The sequence below is a fragment of the Durio zibethinus genome, chromosome 22, assembly GCF_047325235.1.
Source record: "Durio zibethinus cultivar Kanyao isolate XHJ-2024 chromosome 22, ASM4732523v1, whole genome shotgun sequence".
In the NCBI taxonomy this organism is placed as follows: Eukaryota; Viridiplantae; Streptophyta; class Magnoliopsida; order Malvales; family Malvaceae; genus Durio; species Durio zibethinus.
The window spans coordinates 5,022,258-5,039,086 of NC_143183.1; the positions used below are offsets into that span (position 1 = coordinate 5,022,258).

General features: G+C 28.7%; 2 pseudogenes; both read right to left on the reverse strand.

Annotated features, from left to right (window-relative positions):
- Positions 1-7,162: 7,162 nt before the first annotated feature.
- LOC111307274 (tetrahydroberberine oxidase pseudogene) lies at positions 7,163-8,949 on the reverse strand (annotated as a pseudogene).
- Positions 8,950-14,184: 5,235 nt separating this feature from the next.
- LOC111307050 (tetrahydroberberine oxidase pseudogene) lies at positions 14,185-15,974 on the reverse strand (annotated as a pseudogene).
- Positions 15,975-16,829: the final 855 nt, after the last annotated feature.

The following is a 16,829-nucleotide window of genomic DNA, read 5'->3' on the forward strand; positions in this document are numbered from 1 at the left end:
ACCATAATCCTCACAAAAAGAAAATATGTCATTATTTTATCTAATTACAATGACTCCCACTAATCCGATGAATCCCAAACATGCTTCAATTAAACTTTGAATAATAATAAGAAGCACTTCCATAAATGGAGTTATAACAAAATTATGTATTGTTTACCCTTATGCCAAATGTGATAACTACTATTATTCTTGGACTTCCATGATATCACTTTAATAAACCACTTACAAATTACTAACATATTATGAACAAATTTTTATATTCATATGTTTATACAATACAAAATTTTTAATATTTTAATGTGAGATCATTTTTAATAAACTTGGAATTCATTGAATTACCAATTTTTATATCTAAAACGTGCCTAAACCAATAGCCTATTAACTCCCCCTGATCTTAACACATATAATATCTCCAAAACATCAACTTTAGGGCATTTATGAGATTTTACTAGTTTAAAACATATGCAGATGAACTCCCACTGATTTTGACTTTCTTTAAAAGAATAGTTTTGGCATTAATATAATAATAATAATGATGATAATAATAATAAATCAAAACTTTTATATTATCATTCTTTTAAATAATTTTCAAAATTAGTTCATATATAATTTAAAATAAGGGAAGTGAAAATTAACAAAACCTTTATATAGTTCATATATAATAAAATTCTTGTCCTCTTTCAATAGTAAATCAATAAAATTTAGGAAAATTATCAAGAAAGAAATTAAACTAATAAAACAAAACATATAGTTTTGCTTATTTTTATAAGACTTCATTCCTCAAAACTCTCATACGTGTGATAAGTGTAAAACAATATTCTCCCCTTCACATGTGAGTTTCTTAAAAGAAAATATTAAATTTTTTTAAAAACAAATTGTCAACAAATGACAACAAAATGCCCTTTAAAATTGATAACTGTTAGGTTTGATAATAGTAACTAAGATAATCAAACTAATATTTTAATTGAGAGTTAAACTACTAAAACAAATATTTATTAAATTATATTTTAACAACTCTCAATTTTACTTAAGTCAAATTGAAATATCATAACAGGTCTAAAACTTTTTATGTGGAACCTAAACCTCTTAGTTATTATAGATACTATACAACAAATGTATATATTCAGATGTGATAAATTAAAGTTACTAACAATTTACACTTTTACATGTTGTACAAAACATCAAAGAACTTATCACTAGTGGCAGACATTAACTTATGATGACATTTTTCTCAGCATATTGAAATTAACTACAAAAGCCAATCAATGATCTAAGGAGATAAGACTTTAATCAAGTTAATATCCTTACTAGTCTTATTGAAACAATCGAAGTGCCACATCACACCTTATAATAATGAAAAATATAAAGATTTTCTAAAATATATCCTTTTTAGGCAGATAAATTCCCTAGATCTATATATATTTTCACTTCATAAAGTATTTCACAATTATCTATAAATTAAAAACATATAATCACTCTCTTTGGGCAAGTAATCAAATGTAGTAATTTAGAGATAATCTCATAACAACATCAAAAATTTTATAATCATTATGGTTTTACTAATTTTGTTAATTTTATTTATACATGTGATCACTCCAAGTGAGATATTAATATAAATGTACCTTTATGGATCACTAAAAATTAAAACTTAGAATGCCCATTATCATTTTTTGCACCTTAAAAAAAATTTCAAATCATGCTCCATAAGTCATGCTTTCAATCAATATAAATATTTAGTATGCCATACTACCAAGTAAATGTCTCAACAATTAAAAATTCTTTATTATGGCATTTCAATTTTTCAAGCATGACTACAAGAAATTTCAAAATTAAAAATTGACTGGCCAAAAAAATCTACCCAGGTAGATACTTTATATTTACATGAGATTTAACAAATTACACAATCTTCATACCATAAATCTCAATATAACAGTATATGATGAATGCTAACAATGCATCTTTTCTAGACAATCATATACACATTATAATTATAGTATAAATCAATCTCATGTACATGCTAATATTCATGTGAGGAATATAATATTTTCAATATTACCAAACATGAGCTATGACATAGACATTAAGGCAAGTTAATCTAGCAAGCTTTAACAACATTATTTTTCAATCAAAATTTTTAATATATTGAAATTCACAAAATTAATTTTGTCTGCTCTTATAGACTAAAACTTTTACTTGTATCCATTTACTTTCACAATTCATCCTTTCTATTATCCAAAATCTTTATGATAATATTTACCGAGTTTCATGATACCAAAAGACATGCTCCAAATATTTATCAAAAAATAAATTTTTGCTTGCTACTCTCTCAAGATATTATAATATCATTATTATAAAACAACTAATATTTTATGAAAGCATACTTGATTTAGTAAATATTTTATAAAAGCAAAAGATTTTAAAAGCTAGCCTAATAATTTATGTGAAACAAATTTATTATGCAATTATTTAACACATGTTATATCTCATAACATAATTGCACAATTTAACAACAATCTCTCCCTCAATTTCATTAAACTAGCATAAAATCTAAAAATCTTTCATAAATCATTATAGTCAATAATATGTTTCATATGTCCATGAAAAACATGAGTTTCTAAAATATATATCACATTATGCACTTTATTAGACTTTAAATTTAATGCCTATAATTCTAAATCATAATTTTATGATATATATAAATAAAACTAAAATATTGTAAGCATATTAAATATATTTATCACATATAACGCATACTTTCAAAATAACCAAACTTAATTTCACATATTACATTTTTCATAAGCATAATCCTTATAAAATCACTTTTTCAAATGATGATAAATTGGAACAAAGTAATTTAGCAAACTTATTAATCATGTGTGTGACAATTATTTTCATGGATTGATATAACTAAACAATATTTAAAGTATTCAGAAATTATCTTAGGTAAAAATACTTTTGTCATCACAAAATGCAACATTTTAAAACAATTGGACAATAATCAACAAAATATTCAATACTTAACAATTATATCTAAAAAAAACCCATGACTTAATGAAGCTCTAAAATCACTTTTAATTGGAGTTTTTTAATCTTTATCATCAAATCAACTTTGATATCCAAGACAAAATAATACAACTTTTCACATATGAGCAACAATTCATACAAATAGCACTAGCTCATGATGTGTTATTTGTAATTAAACTAAAAAGTCTAGTACATCATCACGAACTCTCCTTTGGGCAGATAGACCTTCTAGACTAACATACCCTTAACAATTATGATTCATGTACACTCCAAATTCTCAAACACAATAACTCCCTTTAGGTAGGCAATTGTATAAGGTAATTTGACAATACTCCCATTCTTGTGTGTGAGAAAATCTTGCAAACTTCAATGAGTGAGCCACTTTAGCCACCAAACACCCATATTAATCAATTGTATATTCTCACACTGAGAAATTTGGATTGCACATAATATTAATTTGCATAATTAACTAAGTGTATGCAATTTGAACACTTCTCACAAGATACTTAACCATGATGTATCTTTTTGGGTCATTAAAAATTGATCACTCTTGTGTGAGAAACTAATAATTAATACGTATCTCGATGGATCATTATAGGTATAATATTTTCTTGTGAAATACTTAAATTGGATGTGTCTCACTAAATCAATAAGTAATTTATTACATTTAATTCAAGTGTCTTTAATTTTATAGATAATTTAATATTTTCATTCAATATTTTATTTTTATGTATCATGTATCAAAAAATAAAAATTTCACAAATGAACAATGATACATAATGCCAACATAGTCATGGGAAAAATAAACCAATGTAACAATTTTAAACTCTAATTATTTCAAATAAATAATAATTCAATATTATACAATAATCAAATGAAATTATAAAATAAATTACCAATTTGATTCTAGTTGTACCAAAACCTCATAGAGTTCTAACATCATTTGCCTTTCAAAATAATGCATGCTGCATTTTAAATGGATAACCAAAATTTAGTAAAAACAAATTTTACTAAATTTTTTAATTATGCATATAAAATTTAGGCTAAGAGTACATAAATCTTAAATATCATATAGGGAGAGTACATACCTTTAATAAACTCCAAGTATGCCAAAATATTTTATTATAAAATAAAATAACAGAATTATGTGCCTAAAATATAATAATTATTTAATCATTCATAATTATTATATAATAAATATTTTATGCCATTTAAAAATTTCATAAAAATAATAAATAAATGTAGCATAAAATTTCAAAACCAACAAAACAAACGGTGTTGAAAACGGATGCAATATGAGTCCAAATAGCCCAACTTATTGATTCTAGCACTATTCACTAACTCGATACTGTGCTGACTCAGTACTGTTCATTGAATCAGTATTATTCATGACTGGACATTGTTCATCTTCTCAATCTAACTGGTTAGACCTAACCCCAATGGGTCAAATTTGACCCAATTTGGATATATTTTGATTTTTTAAGCCGATTCGATGCTTTCTTGTGTTCTTCATGAAATTAAGGGTTCCAAAACTCAATTAAGCTATTGTTTTATCAAACTCATGTGAAAAATCACAACAAAACTACAAAAACAAGATCAATTGACCAAAAGAAACTTGATTGTTAAACTCATATTTAACATGTTTCAAGCTTTCTTCAAATTTCATGTTTTCTTTGATTTTTGATGCAATTGAATCTTTTAAACTTTAATTAACACATAGATTTCCTAAGCACATGCTTCAATTCACATCAAAACACATGAATCAACATAAATTTAAGCCAAAATTTTTGGATTAAAACTTATACATAATCGAATTTGGTTTATTTTAAGTTTGGGCATATAATCCAAAATTTTATGAAACTAAATACTTTTTTTCATCTCTATAGCACTTGGGTAACAATATTCGAGGACCAATTTGAATTAAAACCCATAAAATATCAAGGTTTTAATTAAATATTGAATTTGATTTAAATCTTGAACCAAAATCTTTAAAACCCAATTTCTCTCTTTATAAAATGAATTAGGAAATATTCTATACATGGTTTTAATTCTCTCACAAAAGAGAACAAAAACCCCTAATCAATTTTGGAAAATAAGTTCAAAAAGTTGGGTTGCGACAATCATATTATTTCACCAAAAACTTAATTTCATATTAAATTAAAATTTAAAATCATAATTTTGGATCATAATATCACATGATTAGGCTTTGATACCAAATATAAGTATAATTCTAAATCCAAAAAATCATATATGAATATTAGAACACCAAATTTAATTATATTACATACATGTTTGGTAATCATAAATAATAAGCGGAAGCAACACCAATTCTTGAAAAGATTTTAGGTTTTTTCCTTCACTCTTCTTTTACTGACAACTCTTAATGGGTAGATATCATTACTTAAAAATGAAGAAGGGACATTAATCAATTTATATGAAACCTTAGAAATCTCCCCATCAAAGGTTTACCAAATTAAAGGCCTATACAATGCCAAATCATACTGACCTAATAAGATGTACAAAGCTCATGCTTAGGTGATCACATTAAATTATTTGGACTCATACTTTTCTCGTATTAAGATTAAATTTATCAACTTATTTTATTAAACATTAAAATCATCAATTAATAGTAACTCATTTATTGAAAAATTCTAACACAAATGACACCTTTGTGAAAATTGATCATGTGATTTATACCTTTTGAAGAATGATTGAATTAATGATTTTTTTTTTAAATTGCAAAAAATTGTTTAAATCGTTAAAAGTAAGAACTGAATATACTAAAAACATCAAAATATCAAATAAAACAATTCTAATAGAATTAAAATCAATTAACGTTGAGTTAAGACGAATCTTTTTTATTGAAAGTTCTATCATAAGATAATTGAGCACGACTCCCAAATGCTTAAAAGCAATTGTTGATTAACCAAATACTCAATGAGCTTACAAAAAAAAAAAAAAAAAACACCAAATCAAGCAAATTTATCGCTGAAAATAGAGCTTTACAAAAAAGAATAAGAAGATAAAATCCTTAAAATCTGGCCCCATGAATAAGAAGATAAAAGTTTTTCCTTAAAATCTGGCCGCTCCTGATCTTTTGCTTATTTTTTAGGTAGTATAGTTGCTAACCATTTTCTTTCTAACTGCTGTTGATGGTTTCTTGCCAAATAAAACCTCCTGATTCGTCCAATTAAGCCTTACTTTGGCTAACATGGCCGCTAAATTGATTCCTTTAATACAAAATTAAAAATGCCATGTCAATTGAGATTGATTGAGTTGGTAAAATTCGAATATTTCGTTACTTTAAATATTTAGATTCAAATTCTATTATCAATAATCTTGTTTTATAAAAGATTTATAAATCTAATATAAAATCTCTTAAAAACCTATGATCTGCCTAACCCTGAATTAAAAAAATCTTCTAAACTTTCATGCACCAAAAAAGCTTACCACATCATTTGCCATACATACATATTTCACCATGCCACATCATTTGCCAAACCTATGTATCGAAAACATCTTAGTGGTTGACATGACATGTCTTTATTCTGCCACTTGTTCAATGTTGATTAGTTACCAAAATGCATGTCACTCCTTTCTAAATCATCCACGTCTGCCACATGTACCTTTTGATTAGCCTGTGGATTTTAGGTGTAAACAGATAATAATAATTTTGTCCTGTCTTCATTTAATTAAACATGTTAACATTATAATATAATGTTTGAGTGCATCTCCTGTCTGTTTTGGTGGCAGCAATGGCGGGGGTGAGTTGGAGGAGAAGGCATAGAGGAGGAGACGACGTACTCTTCTTCCATTCAGCTCTTTTCTTTCGTATTTTCTATAGTTATTGTATATTTCCATTGAATTTTATTTTTTGTATTTCTTTATTTTATGTATTTTAGTACTTTGGTTCCAGTATTTTTTTTATTTTTTAACAACTTCAGCCGCCGAGGCCAAATACACTAGCTTATAAGCCCAATTAATTGACCGAGCCCCAAACCTAATTAACCAATTAGGTCATGGGTCAATTAAGTTGATAATTATTTAACCCAAGTTATTTTGAAATTTTTAATTGTTCAGCATAAAGGATCAGAAACATGATGTTATCCTATGTCTTCTAAATCTGAAGTGCTATCAATTTGCCAAAAGGACACGTCACTTTATTGAAAAGAAATAATGGGACAAAAGAGTTAAAAAGTATATGACAAACAAAATTCTACAGAGATTACAAAGCGAAGTAGGTAATGAATGGAATAAAATTTATCGACCCTTTCGACTTATATCTAATGACCTTTTTCTTTGATCATGAAAAAAGAGGAGGAATACTTTGTTCATGTCTGAAGAAATTGTCTGGATCAATCATTGTCTTGACATATACCAACTTCTTAAAGTTATTCATGAAATACTTGCTACCCCAAACCTTTGCTTGTGCATGGCTTGTGTAACCTTCGTTGTTCATTCCGATGTCAAGATCCCTGTAATTAATATAAGCTTGTCGTGGAGATTTCGAAACAAAGGAACCCATGTAACTGTAAAGTCTCCTGCTCCAACTTATATACCTTTGAGATCTCATATTATCTCGTTCTTGCCAGCCCACGTTATACACGATTTTGTAGAGGTTACCAGCTCTGTGTGGGAATGGAGTTGCAGAATCTGAAATTTCATCCATTTTGCCTCCATAAGCAATAAAACTTATACTTGCGGAATGTGCTTCTTCCTCAAAAAGTTTTGACCATATCCCCTGGAATGCAATTTCAGGAATGGGTTTCCTCACATAATCAGATTTTGATTTGAAGGAAGGACTCAGAAGAGGACTTTGGAGGGTCCTGTCTAGTAAAACATTTAAGGTTTCATTTGAGAGTTGTCCCATGTAGAGAATTGATTCAATCCAGCTCATTTCAGTGCAATCTTCTCTCACCAATCCGAGCTCAGGGAATCTCTCTTGCATCAATGGAATGAGCTCATCAATGGTACCAAGAAAGGAGGCATGAAAGGAAGCTAGAACCGTCATCTTCCCTTCTTGACTAGAATTCACCCTTGAGAATGTAATGCCAGAGTAAAAGTTATCAGGAAGCTTTGGTGCAACGGATTGCCACCGGTGAACAAGTTTGGTCGCATTTTGTTCCAAGGTCTTGCTAACTATGTATACTGTCACTGTTGCTGGAACAGAAACCAACTGTACTTTCCATGCAACAACAATTCCAAAGCTACCCCCTCCACCACCTCTAATGGCCCAAAACAGATCTTCTCCCATGGCTTTTCTGTCAAGAACTCTCCCTTTAACATCAACAAGCTGTGCGTCAATTACATTATCTATTGCAAGACCGTATTTTCGAAACAATAAGCCATAACCTCCTCCACTCAAGTACCCTCCAATTCCTACAGTGGGGCAAAGACCAGCCGGAAAGGCAAGAGTACCGTTGCCTTTTTCTACAATGTTGTAATACAGTTCTCCTAAAATCGCACCTGATTGAACCCATGCAACTTTGTTTTCTATATCAATGTCAACTGATCGTAAATTGACCATATCAACGATGACAAACGGAACTTCAGAAACATAAGAAAGACCTTCGAAGTCATGACCACCGCTTCGAGTTCTAATTTGGAGCCCATGTTTTCTTGAACAATATATTGTTGATTGAATATGGGAAACATTTAATGGTGTTACAATGACCAAAGGTTTAGGGGTGGTTGGCGTAATGAATCTAAAATTTCGAATAGAAGAGTCTAAAACAGAAGAATATGAAGAATTATTTGGTGTATAGATAACTTTGGAAATAGAAGATGAGTTCTCGGGATGAAGAGACGAAAGGCACTGAAGAAAATTCTCATTGGCATGAGCTAAATCGATTGCCCATGATAATGAGACAAGAACAACAAAAAGAACTGAAGACGTTGAAAAGTGAAGGGACTTCATCGATTGATGATTATGTGCTGAGTTTATTGAGAGTTCTCCAATTTATAGGATTACATTACATGGGGGAAAAGCTTTGACTTTGAGATTAAGCCGCCATGTGCATTCAAATTGAGGTTTCTTATTTCAAGTTATAGGTTTGATTCGAAAAAACAATTGTTGTCAATATAATTGCCGGTGTGCGTTATTCGTTTCCTTCACAAAATCATCGATAACAAGCGATTGTAAGTAATGATGCCATTTGGTTTGACGCGCTCAAAAATTACCTGACCTGGTAATCAGCCATGTGACCAAATATAAATTTTCATAATTACTTTGCATTTTTTTAAAAGTATTTTGGGATTGAACTTCCTTGGATCAAACAAATGTATAGCTGAATTTATTCGATATAAAATAGGATAAAATTTACAAATAATGGGATTTGAACCTAAAAGTTCAACATTTCAAAAGATGTGATTTGAATTTAAAGCCTTAAAATTTTAGAATCTGCTTCTTAGCATTTGCATTCATGATAAATAAATTAATTTTTTTTATAATTGGAAAACTATAGGAAAATCGAACCAAGACAAACGTCAAAAACATGTTTATTATTTTTTATCAATTGTTCGGTTGACTCTTGAAATTTCAGAATAATTCGCCTTTGTTCAAGAGACAAGTGGTATGGTGGAAGTGGCAATTTCTTTTGCAGTTCCGTGCTTATGGTCAAAACCTCTAAACTGACTCAGGTGCAGACTTTTCTGCAGTAACCCAAGATATCCCCCGCCTCAGCAGGAACCTAGCTTGCTTGCCTTGCGCAGACGCGTTGATGTTAAGCCATTTTGAATCTATTGCTTACTTCTTTAAAATTTATCCGTTGTCAGAGCTCTGCAACTCAACATTTTTTTATATTAAACCCTTTATACAACAATTTTATTGTCCAACACTGTCGTCATCCTAAAAAACCAACTAATTCCAAGACAACAATTTGGCCTAAATTACATGAAAATGTCATCATGTTTTTTTTTTTATTAACTGCATCTAAAAACCTGTAGTTATCGAAATGTTTTCAAATTTGTTAAAAAAAAAATTTGAATAATAAATCATATTAAGCATTTAATTTAAAATAAATTAATAAGTTGAGAGATTTAAATTGAATATAAAATTATAAAAATTTTAAATTTCAATAAATATAAGATAATACCACTTCAAAGGTTTCATTCATTTGTAGGCAAAAATATCACTTGACAAACTCAAAAAAAAAAAAATAGTAATAATAATAGACAATAATAGAGCAATTATGAGTTTTGATAAAATATTAAGCATTCAACTTAAAATCAATTAATTTTAAGGTGAGAGACCTAATTTGAATACAAAATTACAAGAATTTTAAATTTTAATGAGTTAACATCTCGAACATTAAATTATAGTAAAATATTTAATATGATATTTAAATTTTAAAAATATCTAATGTAATTCTTGGTTAACTAATATAGTATTCACTCATAATGTTGTTAACCCCAAATAATGATATATGATAAATAAATAATTCTTCAAATATTATATTAATTAACAAATTTATAATTTATACATTATATTAAAAAAATTTTAAATTTAAATATCACATTAAATATTTTACTATAATTCATATATCATTCATACCGTTATCCCAAATTTAATAAATGTGTATAATATCACATAACAAATTATATGAAAAATTGTTTATTAATAATTGTCTAAATGACTTTGAAATGTAAGATAATTCCTCGAACTAAAGGAAAGGTAATTATTTAATTGAGAAATTGGCATCTTCAGGGTATGATAAAAGGAGAAAATTCCTTAAGACTAAGCCAAAGTCAAACGAAAATGAGAAAAATACTATTATTTTTACAAAACAAAAGTTGAAAAGTGTGAACACTTTTAATTAATTTGTGGAAGCTTTATTGAATGAAGATAGAGGCGAAAACTTGCTTTGAACTTGAATTTTTTTTCCAGTATGCAGAACATTTTTAATTAATCCAACTAAATTGACAAAACAATATTAAAAAATATGTAGTTGAAAAGGTAAATTTTGGCATATAAAAGTAAAGTACCAGGAAAAGACCGCCTACTGGCGAACTCAACCAAGAAAATGTTGATTGGATTACGTAGACTTTGATAAAAAAGTCTGAACTAAAAACAAAATCTGAATCTGACTTTGAATATTGACTGACTATTCGGCCATATATAGCTCACCAATATATTTTTATAATCATGTGCTTATTTTTATGGTCATTTGTGCCAAATCTGGTCCAAGATTAATGTCATATGATCTTTTTCTAAAATTAGATGTAATTAATTTGTTATTTTAAATTTAATAATTAACAATTACAAGTATGTTAAGGTATGACTTAGTCTATTACACGAGAGGTTTTATTCACTTGCCAAAAAAGGTATTATCCTTCTTTAGAGTCTTCTTAACTAAGAAATTTTTTTTAAGAGAACAAAAAATATATTTATATATATGATTTTAATTTAAGTTTTAAAAGATAAATTTCTGCAAAATTAAGATAACTCCCCGATACTTGCAATTTGCCTTCTTTAATTCTTTAGGCTACAGTTTCCTTTATATCAAATATAAATTTAAGATTTGTATTTGATTTATTGATAGTGCATGTATACTATTTATTATAGGTGCATGGCTAATTATTATCATATCATTGATGAATAAATTTTTAAATTTGAAAGCTTAAAAAAATAATACACTTAAATTTTAAATACTTAATTAGGTAAAACAAATTATTAAGTTTTTTTTTTTTAATTTTCTCTCTTTTATACGTTTACTATTCTAATAAATAATTTTTTTTTCAAGAAAATTGTTAATATATAAATGGGTAAACCCTTCACACCATAAACATTGTTCTCCATTGATGAACTATGAAAGAAGGAAAACAACATACATGCTTATGTACATCTCTTAAAAAAATAATTATAAAAAAAATGTTTACGAACTTATGAACTTATATGTATATTTTATGTATTATGTATCAATCAATATCAATACTATATATAAAAGTACCAACTTCAAATTGCCAATAGTAAACTGACACAGATATTTTTGACAATTTGTTAAATTAACTATTTTCGTTTTAATTAAATTTTTTGTTAAATTAAAATATTCATTAATTTTTATTTTTTTTCCTATAGTCTAGAAACTCAAAAAAAAAAAAAATCCTAAAATCCCTAAGACTGAAACCCGAAATAAAACAAGCCCACTGCTAGATTTTTTTCCTCACAATTTTGTGTGAATTGCCTGCTTCTTTTTTTTTTTTTTTTTTTTTTTGCTTCTGTGTTGAGTCCTTGTTGCTGTGATTGTGGCTATTTATATAGGGAATTAATCCTAGTTTTTGCCAAAAAAATCCCTGACGAAATAGGAGAGTTTTTTCCCAAACTAATGAACTTCATAAATTTATTATCTTAATTAGAGTACTATTAAACTTTATTTGCAAAAGCAGGTATTATAGTATAAGTAGATTCTACGTCAGCATAATAATTCTACGTTACTCTTCTTTCTCCGACCTCCCCTTCTCTAACCCCCTGCAACTCTGCTTAACTCTTTCATTTTTTTTTTCTTTTGCCAACAAAATAGACATTGGTTAGAGATGAAAAAAGTATCCAAAAATAAAATACTGAGAAAGTAAAGTGAAAAAAATGTGATTAGAAAATAATTCAGGGTATTATAACTTGATTTTGAATATTTTACTGCTGTCCTTGTAAACCCAGCAACTTCTACAAGAAGGGATAATTCTCCATAATAAAAAGATATCTCAAGAAGTTTCAAGAAACGTGCTTATTGGATAAATTATTTGGATCTTCTTGATCACAAGATTTTTTGAATGGTAATGAAAGAATAATATCAGTATTCACCAAATTCTTTGTCCATAACCTCCCACCACGGAAGTGCTTTTCAAACTTTATTATATAAGCTTTCTCTTGTCAAAAATTTTTCATTCTTTTCTTTTGTTTAATTTTTTTAGTTCTAGTTTTGAGTTTGCTCTTTCTCTCTTATTTTTTTGTAATGTGGGCTTTTGTATCAATAAATTTCTTAGATTTTGCTGATTTTTGGTGAGCCATGAGATCATTTCCTTCCCTTACCTCTTCTCCACATCTCTCTTTAAATTTAGTTTTCGTTTTTAGATTAAGGATTGAAAAAAAAGCTAACTGATCGAGAAGAGCCAATCAAACAATATGTAATGGTTTTGAAGCTGTAAAGTAAAGTGGATATAAAAGAAGTCAAATGAGTTGCTGTTTGACTAACAAATGCCCATCCAATCCAAAAAGAAGATATGCATCGTCGGTATATTGGGTTTCAAAGCCCCCATCTTCCTTGATTTCATCTTGGACAAAAATGGTTTCTTGCCCCACCTTGACTTAGTGCTTTAAGTTAAGGGATCTTGAGATTTTCTAGTTCCTTTGATTCCTCTTTAAAGTTCTTAAAAATTATGCTTTGTTAGTTGTGTAATTTTTTATTACTTTTTTTTAATGAAAACAAATAAACTAATGGAGAAGTAGTTCCGATTAAATTTTTGACAAAGTTTTAATTAATTAAAATTTTTTTATCTGACATGAAGTCCACCTATATAAAATACCTCATTTTAGGAATTAAATCTAAAACTATTCCAATTTAATAAATAAGACTAACGAGTGCCTTAGTCCAGGAAAATACTCCGAAATGGGATTTCTAGAGCAAGCGAATCTGTTGGGCACATCCGATTCTGATTTTTGTTTCTTTATTTCCGAGCTTTTCCCAAATTAAACTGTTTGTGCTTTTGCTATATTTTTTCTTGATTCTTAAGTTCAAACATTTCAAAAAATTCAATGTGATTCTTCCTTTCCAAAATTTTTCAATTTTTTTATTTTTTTGTTTTACTTTTTTTCAATTCATTTTTTTCTCTTTTTTAAAAAATAAAATGAAATAAATCAAAACAAAAAAAAAATCAAAGCCAGCTTATATTTGGGTTTTGAGGGCCAATTAATAATTATAGAGTCCCAAAAGCAATATAAAGTCCAATTAATCAAACCCAAAGTAAATGTTAGACTTTAAACTCTGCTTAACTAAAATTTTTTTAGGAACATAAAAACTGAATTTAATCTTGAATCCGAATTAAAAGGAATTTGAATTAAATCATATAAGAAATTGTTTTATCCAAATTAATCCGATTTTTTAAAAAACATTTCAAAAGACTCAAAATAAAATGATGTGTATCTAGTTTTCATTTATATCATTACAAAGCAAATGAGAGTAATGGTACATTAGTTATTGGCATGCTACTCATCATGCATGCATGCCCAAATTCCTAACAAATAAAAAGAGTCCTTTATTTTGCAACATAATTTCCAATTAATCTTTCTAAAAAAACTTCAATTTCCTGGGATTACCCTAATGATGGTTTTTCTTCAATCTAGAAAAATGAGGAGGGATACTTTGTTCATGCCTGAAAAAATTCTGTGGATCAACCATCGTCTTCACATGAACCAACCTGTCAAAGTTATTCATGAAATACTTACGACCCCATACACTTGCTTGAGTGAAACTTGTCTTACCCTTGCTATTAGTCCCGATGTCAAGGTCTCTGTAATTGATATACGACTGCCGTGGTGATTTTGAAACAAAGGAACCCATGTAACTATAAAGTCTCCTACTCCAACTTATATACCGTTGAGATCTTATATTGTCTTCTTCTTGCCAACCCACGCTGTATACCATTTTGTACAAGTTGCCAGCTCTGTGTGGGAATGGAGTTGCAGAGTCCGAAATTTCATCCATTTTGCCTCCATAGGCAATAAAACTTATGCTTGCGGAATGTGCTTCTTCCTCAAAAAGTTTTGACCATATCCCCTGGAATGCAATTTCAGGAATGGGTTTCCTCACATAATCAGATTTTGATTTGAAGGAAGGACTCAGAAGAGGACTTTGAAGAGTCCTATCAAGTAAAATATTCAAGGTTTCATTCGGAAGTTGGCCCATGTAGAGAATCGATTCAATCCAACTCATTTCAGTGCAGTCTTCCCTCACCAATCCGAGCTCAGGAAATCTCTCTTGCATCAATGGAATTAGCTCATCAATGCCCCCAAGAAAGGAAGCATGGAAGGAAGCTAGAATCGTCATCTTCCCATCTTGACTAGAATTCACCCTTGTTACAGTAACACCGGAGTAAAATTCATCTGGAAGTTTGGGTGCAACCGATTGCCAATGATGAATAAGTTTGGTCGCATTTTGTTCCAAGGTCTTGGTGATTGTGAATAGAGTCATAGTTGCTGGAACTGAAACCAACTGTACTTTCCAAGCAACAGCAATTCCAAAGCTACCCCCTCCTCCACCTCGAATGGCCCAAAACAGATCTTCTCCCATGGCTTTTCTGTCAAGAACTCTCCCTTTAACATCAACAAGCTGTGCGTCAATAACATTATCTGTTGCTAGACCGTATTTTCGAAACAATAAGCCATAACCGCCTCCACTCAAGTACCCTCCAATTCCTACAGTGGGGCAAAGACCAGCTGGAAAGGCAAGAGTACCGTTGCTTTGTTCTACAATGTTGTAATACAGTTCTCCTAGAATCGCACCTGATTGAACCCATGCAACTTTGTTTTCTATGTCAATGTCAACTGATCGTAAATTAACCATATCAACAATGACAAATGGAACTTCAGAGACATAAGAAAGACCTTCGAAGTCATGACCACCGCTTCTAATTCTAATTTGGAATCCATGCTTTCTTGAACAATAAATTGTTGCTTGAATATGGGAAACATGCAGCGGTGTTACAATGACAAAAGGCTTCGGGGTAGTTGGCGTATTGAATCTAAAATTTCGAATGGTAGAGTCTAAAACAGATGAATAAGAGGAATTATTTTGGGTGTAGATAACTTTTGAAATGGAAGAAGAGTCATTGGAATGAAGAGAAAGGCAATCAAGAAAATTCTCATCAGCATGAGCTGAAATTGCCCATGACAATGAGAAGAGAACAACAAAATGAAATGGAGACATTGAAAAGTGAAGAGACTTCATTGTTTGAAACTGATTATTTTCGAATAGGTGGTTTTTTATTTTAAGAGTTTATGAAGAGTTCCCTTATTTATAGATTTACACTATAGAGGGCAATGCTTTGTTTTGGTCAGCAAAATTCAATCCAATTGAAGTTTCTTCTAACATGGAATAAGTTTGGAAAAGGCTAAACAGTCTAAAAGGCCCTTAAACTATAATTAAAAAATCATTTAAATTCTTTTTTTTATTATAATCAATCAATTCTTTTAATATTTATTTACATTCAATTAAGCCATTATTTAGATAAAAAGTTAATATCATTAAATTTTTTTCAATTAAGATAAAATTTCATATAATATCAATAAAATATATAAAAGTTTGACACATGACGTAATTAATATATGTAAAAATTAAATAAAATAAATATTTTTCTTTTTCTTCTTTATTTTTGTTTCTCTTCTCTCTAAAATTTCTCCATTGGTTTAATTAACTATAGTTTAGGGATTAATTGATTTAATTTTTACACAACTAATTTTCATCCAATTAAGGGTTCAATTGAATTAAAATAAAAAATTAAGAGTTCAATTAATTACAATAAAATATTAAGGGCATAAATAATTTTTTTAATTATAAATAATGGATATTTTTGACCCTTTGAAAAATGATTGTAGTCAATAATCAATATTACATGCTGGTTTGTATATGTCATTCCCTTGCCTACTAAAATCTTGATTGTAAGCAATGATGCCATTGAGAATTTGACGCACTCAAACTAAAAATTACTGATTTGCTAATTTAGCATTTTTGACATTTCTAATTGATATTCCAATTAAGGGAAAGGTTATATACACATAAATATATACATATAAATAGACATATAATTGATTTTTT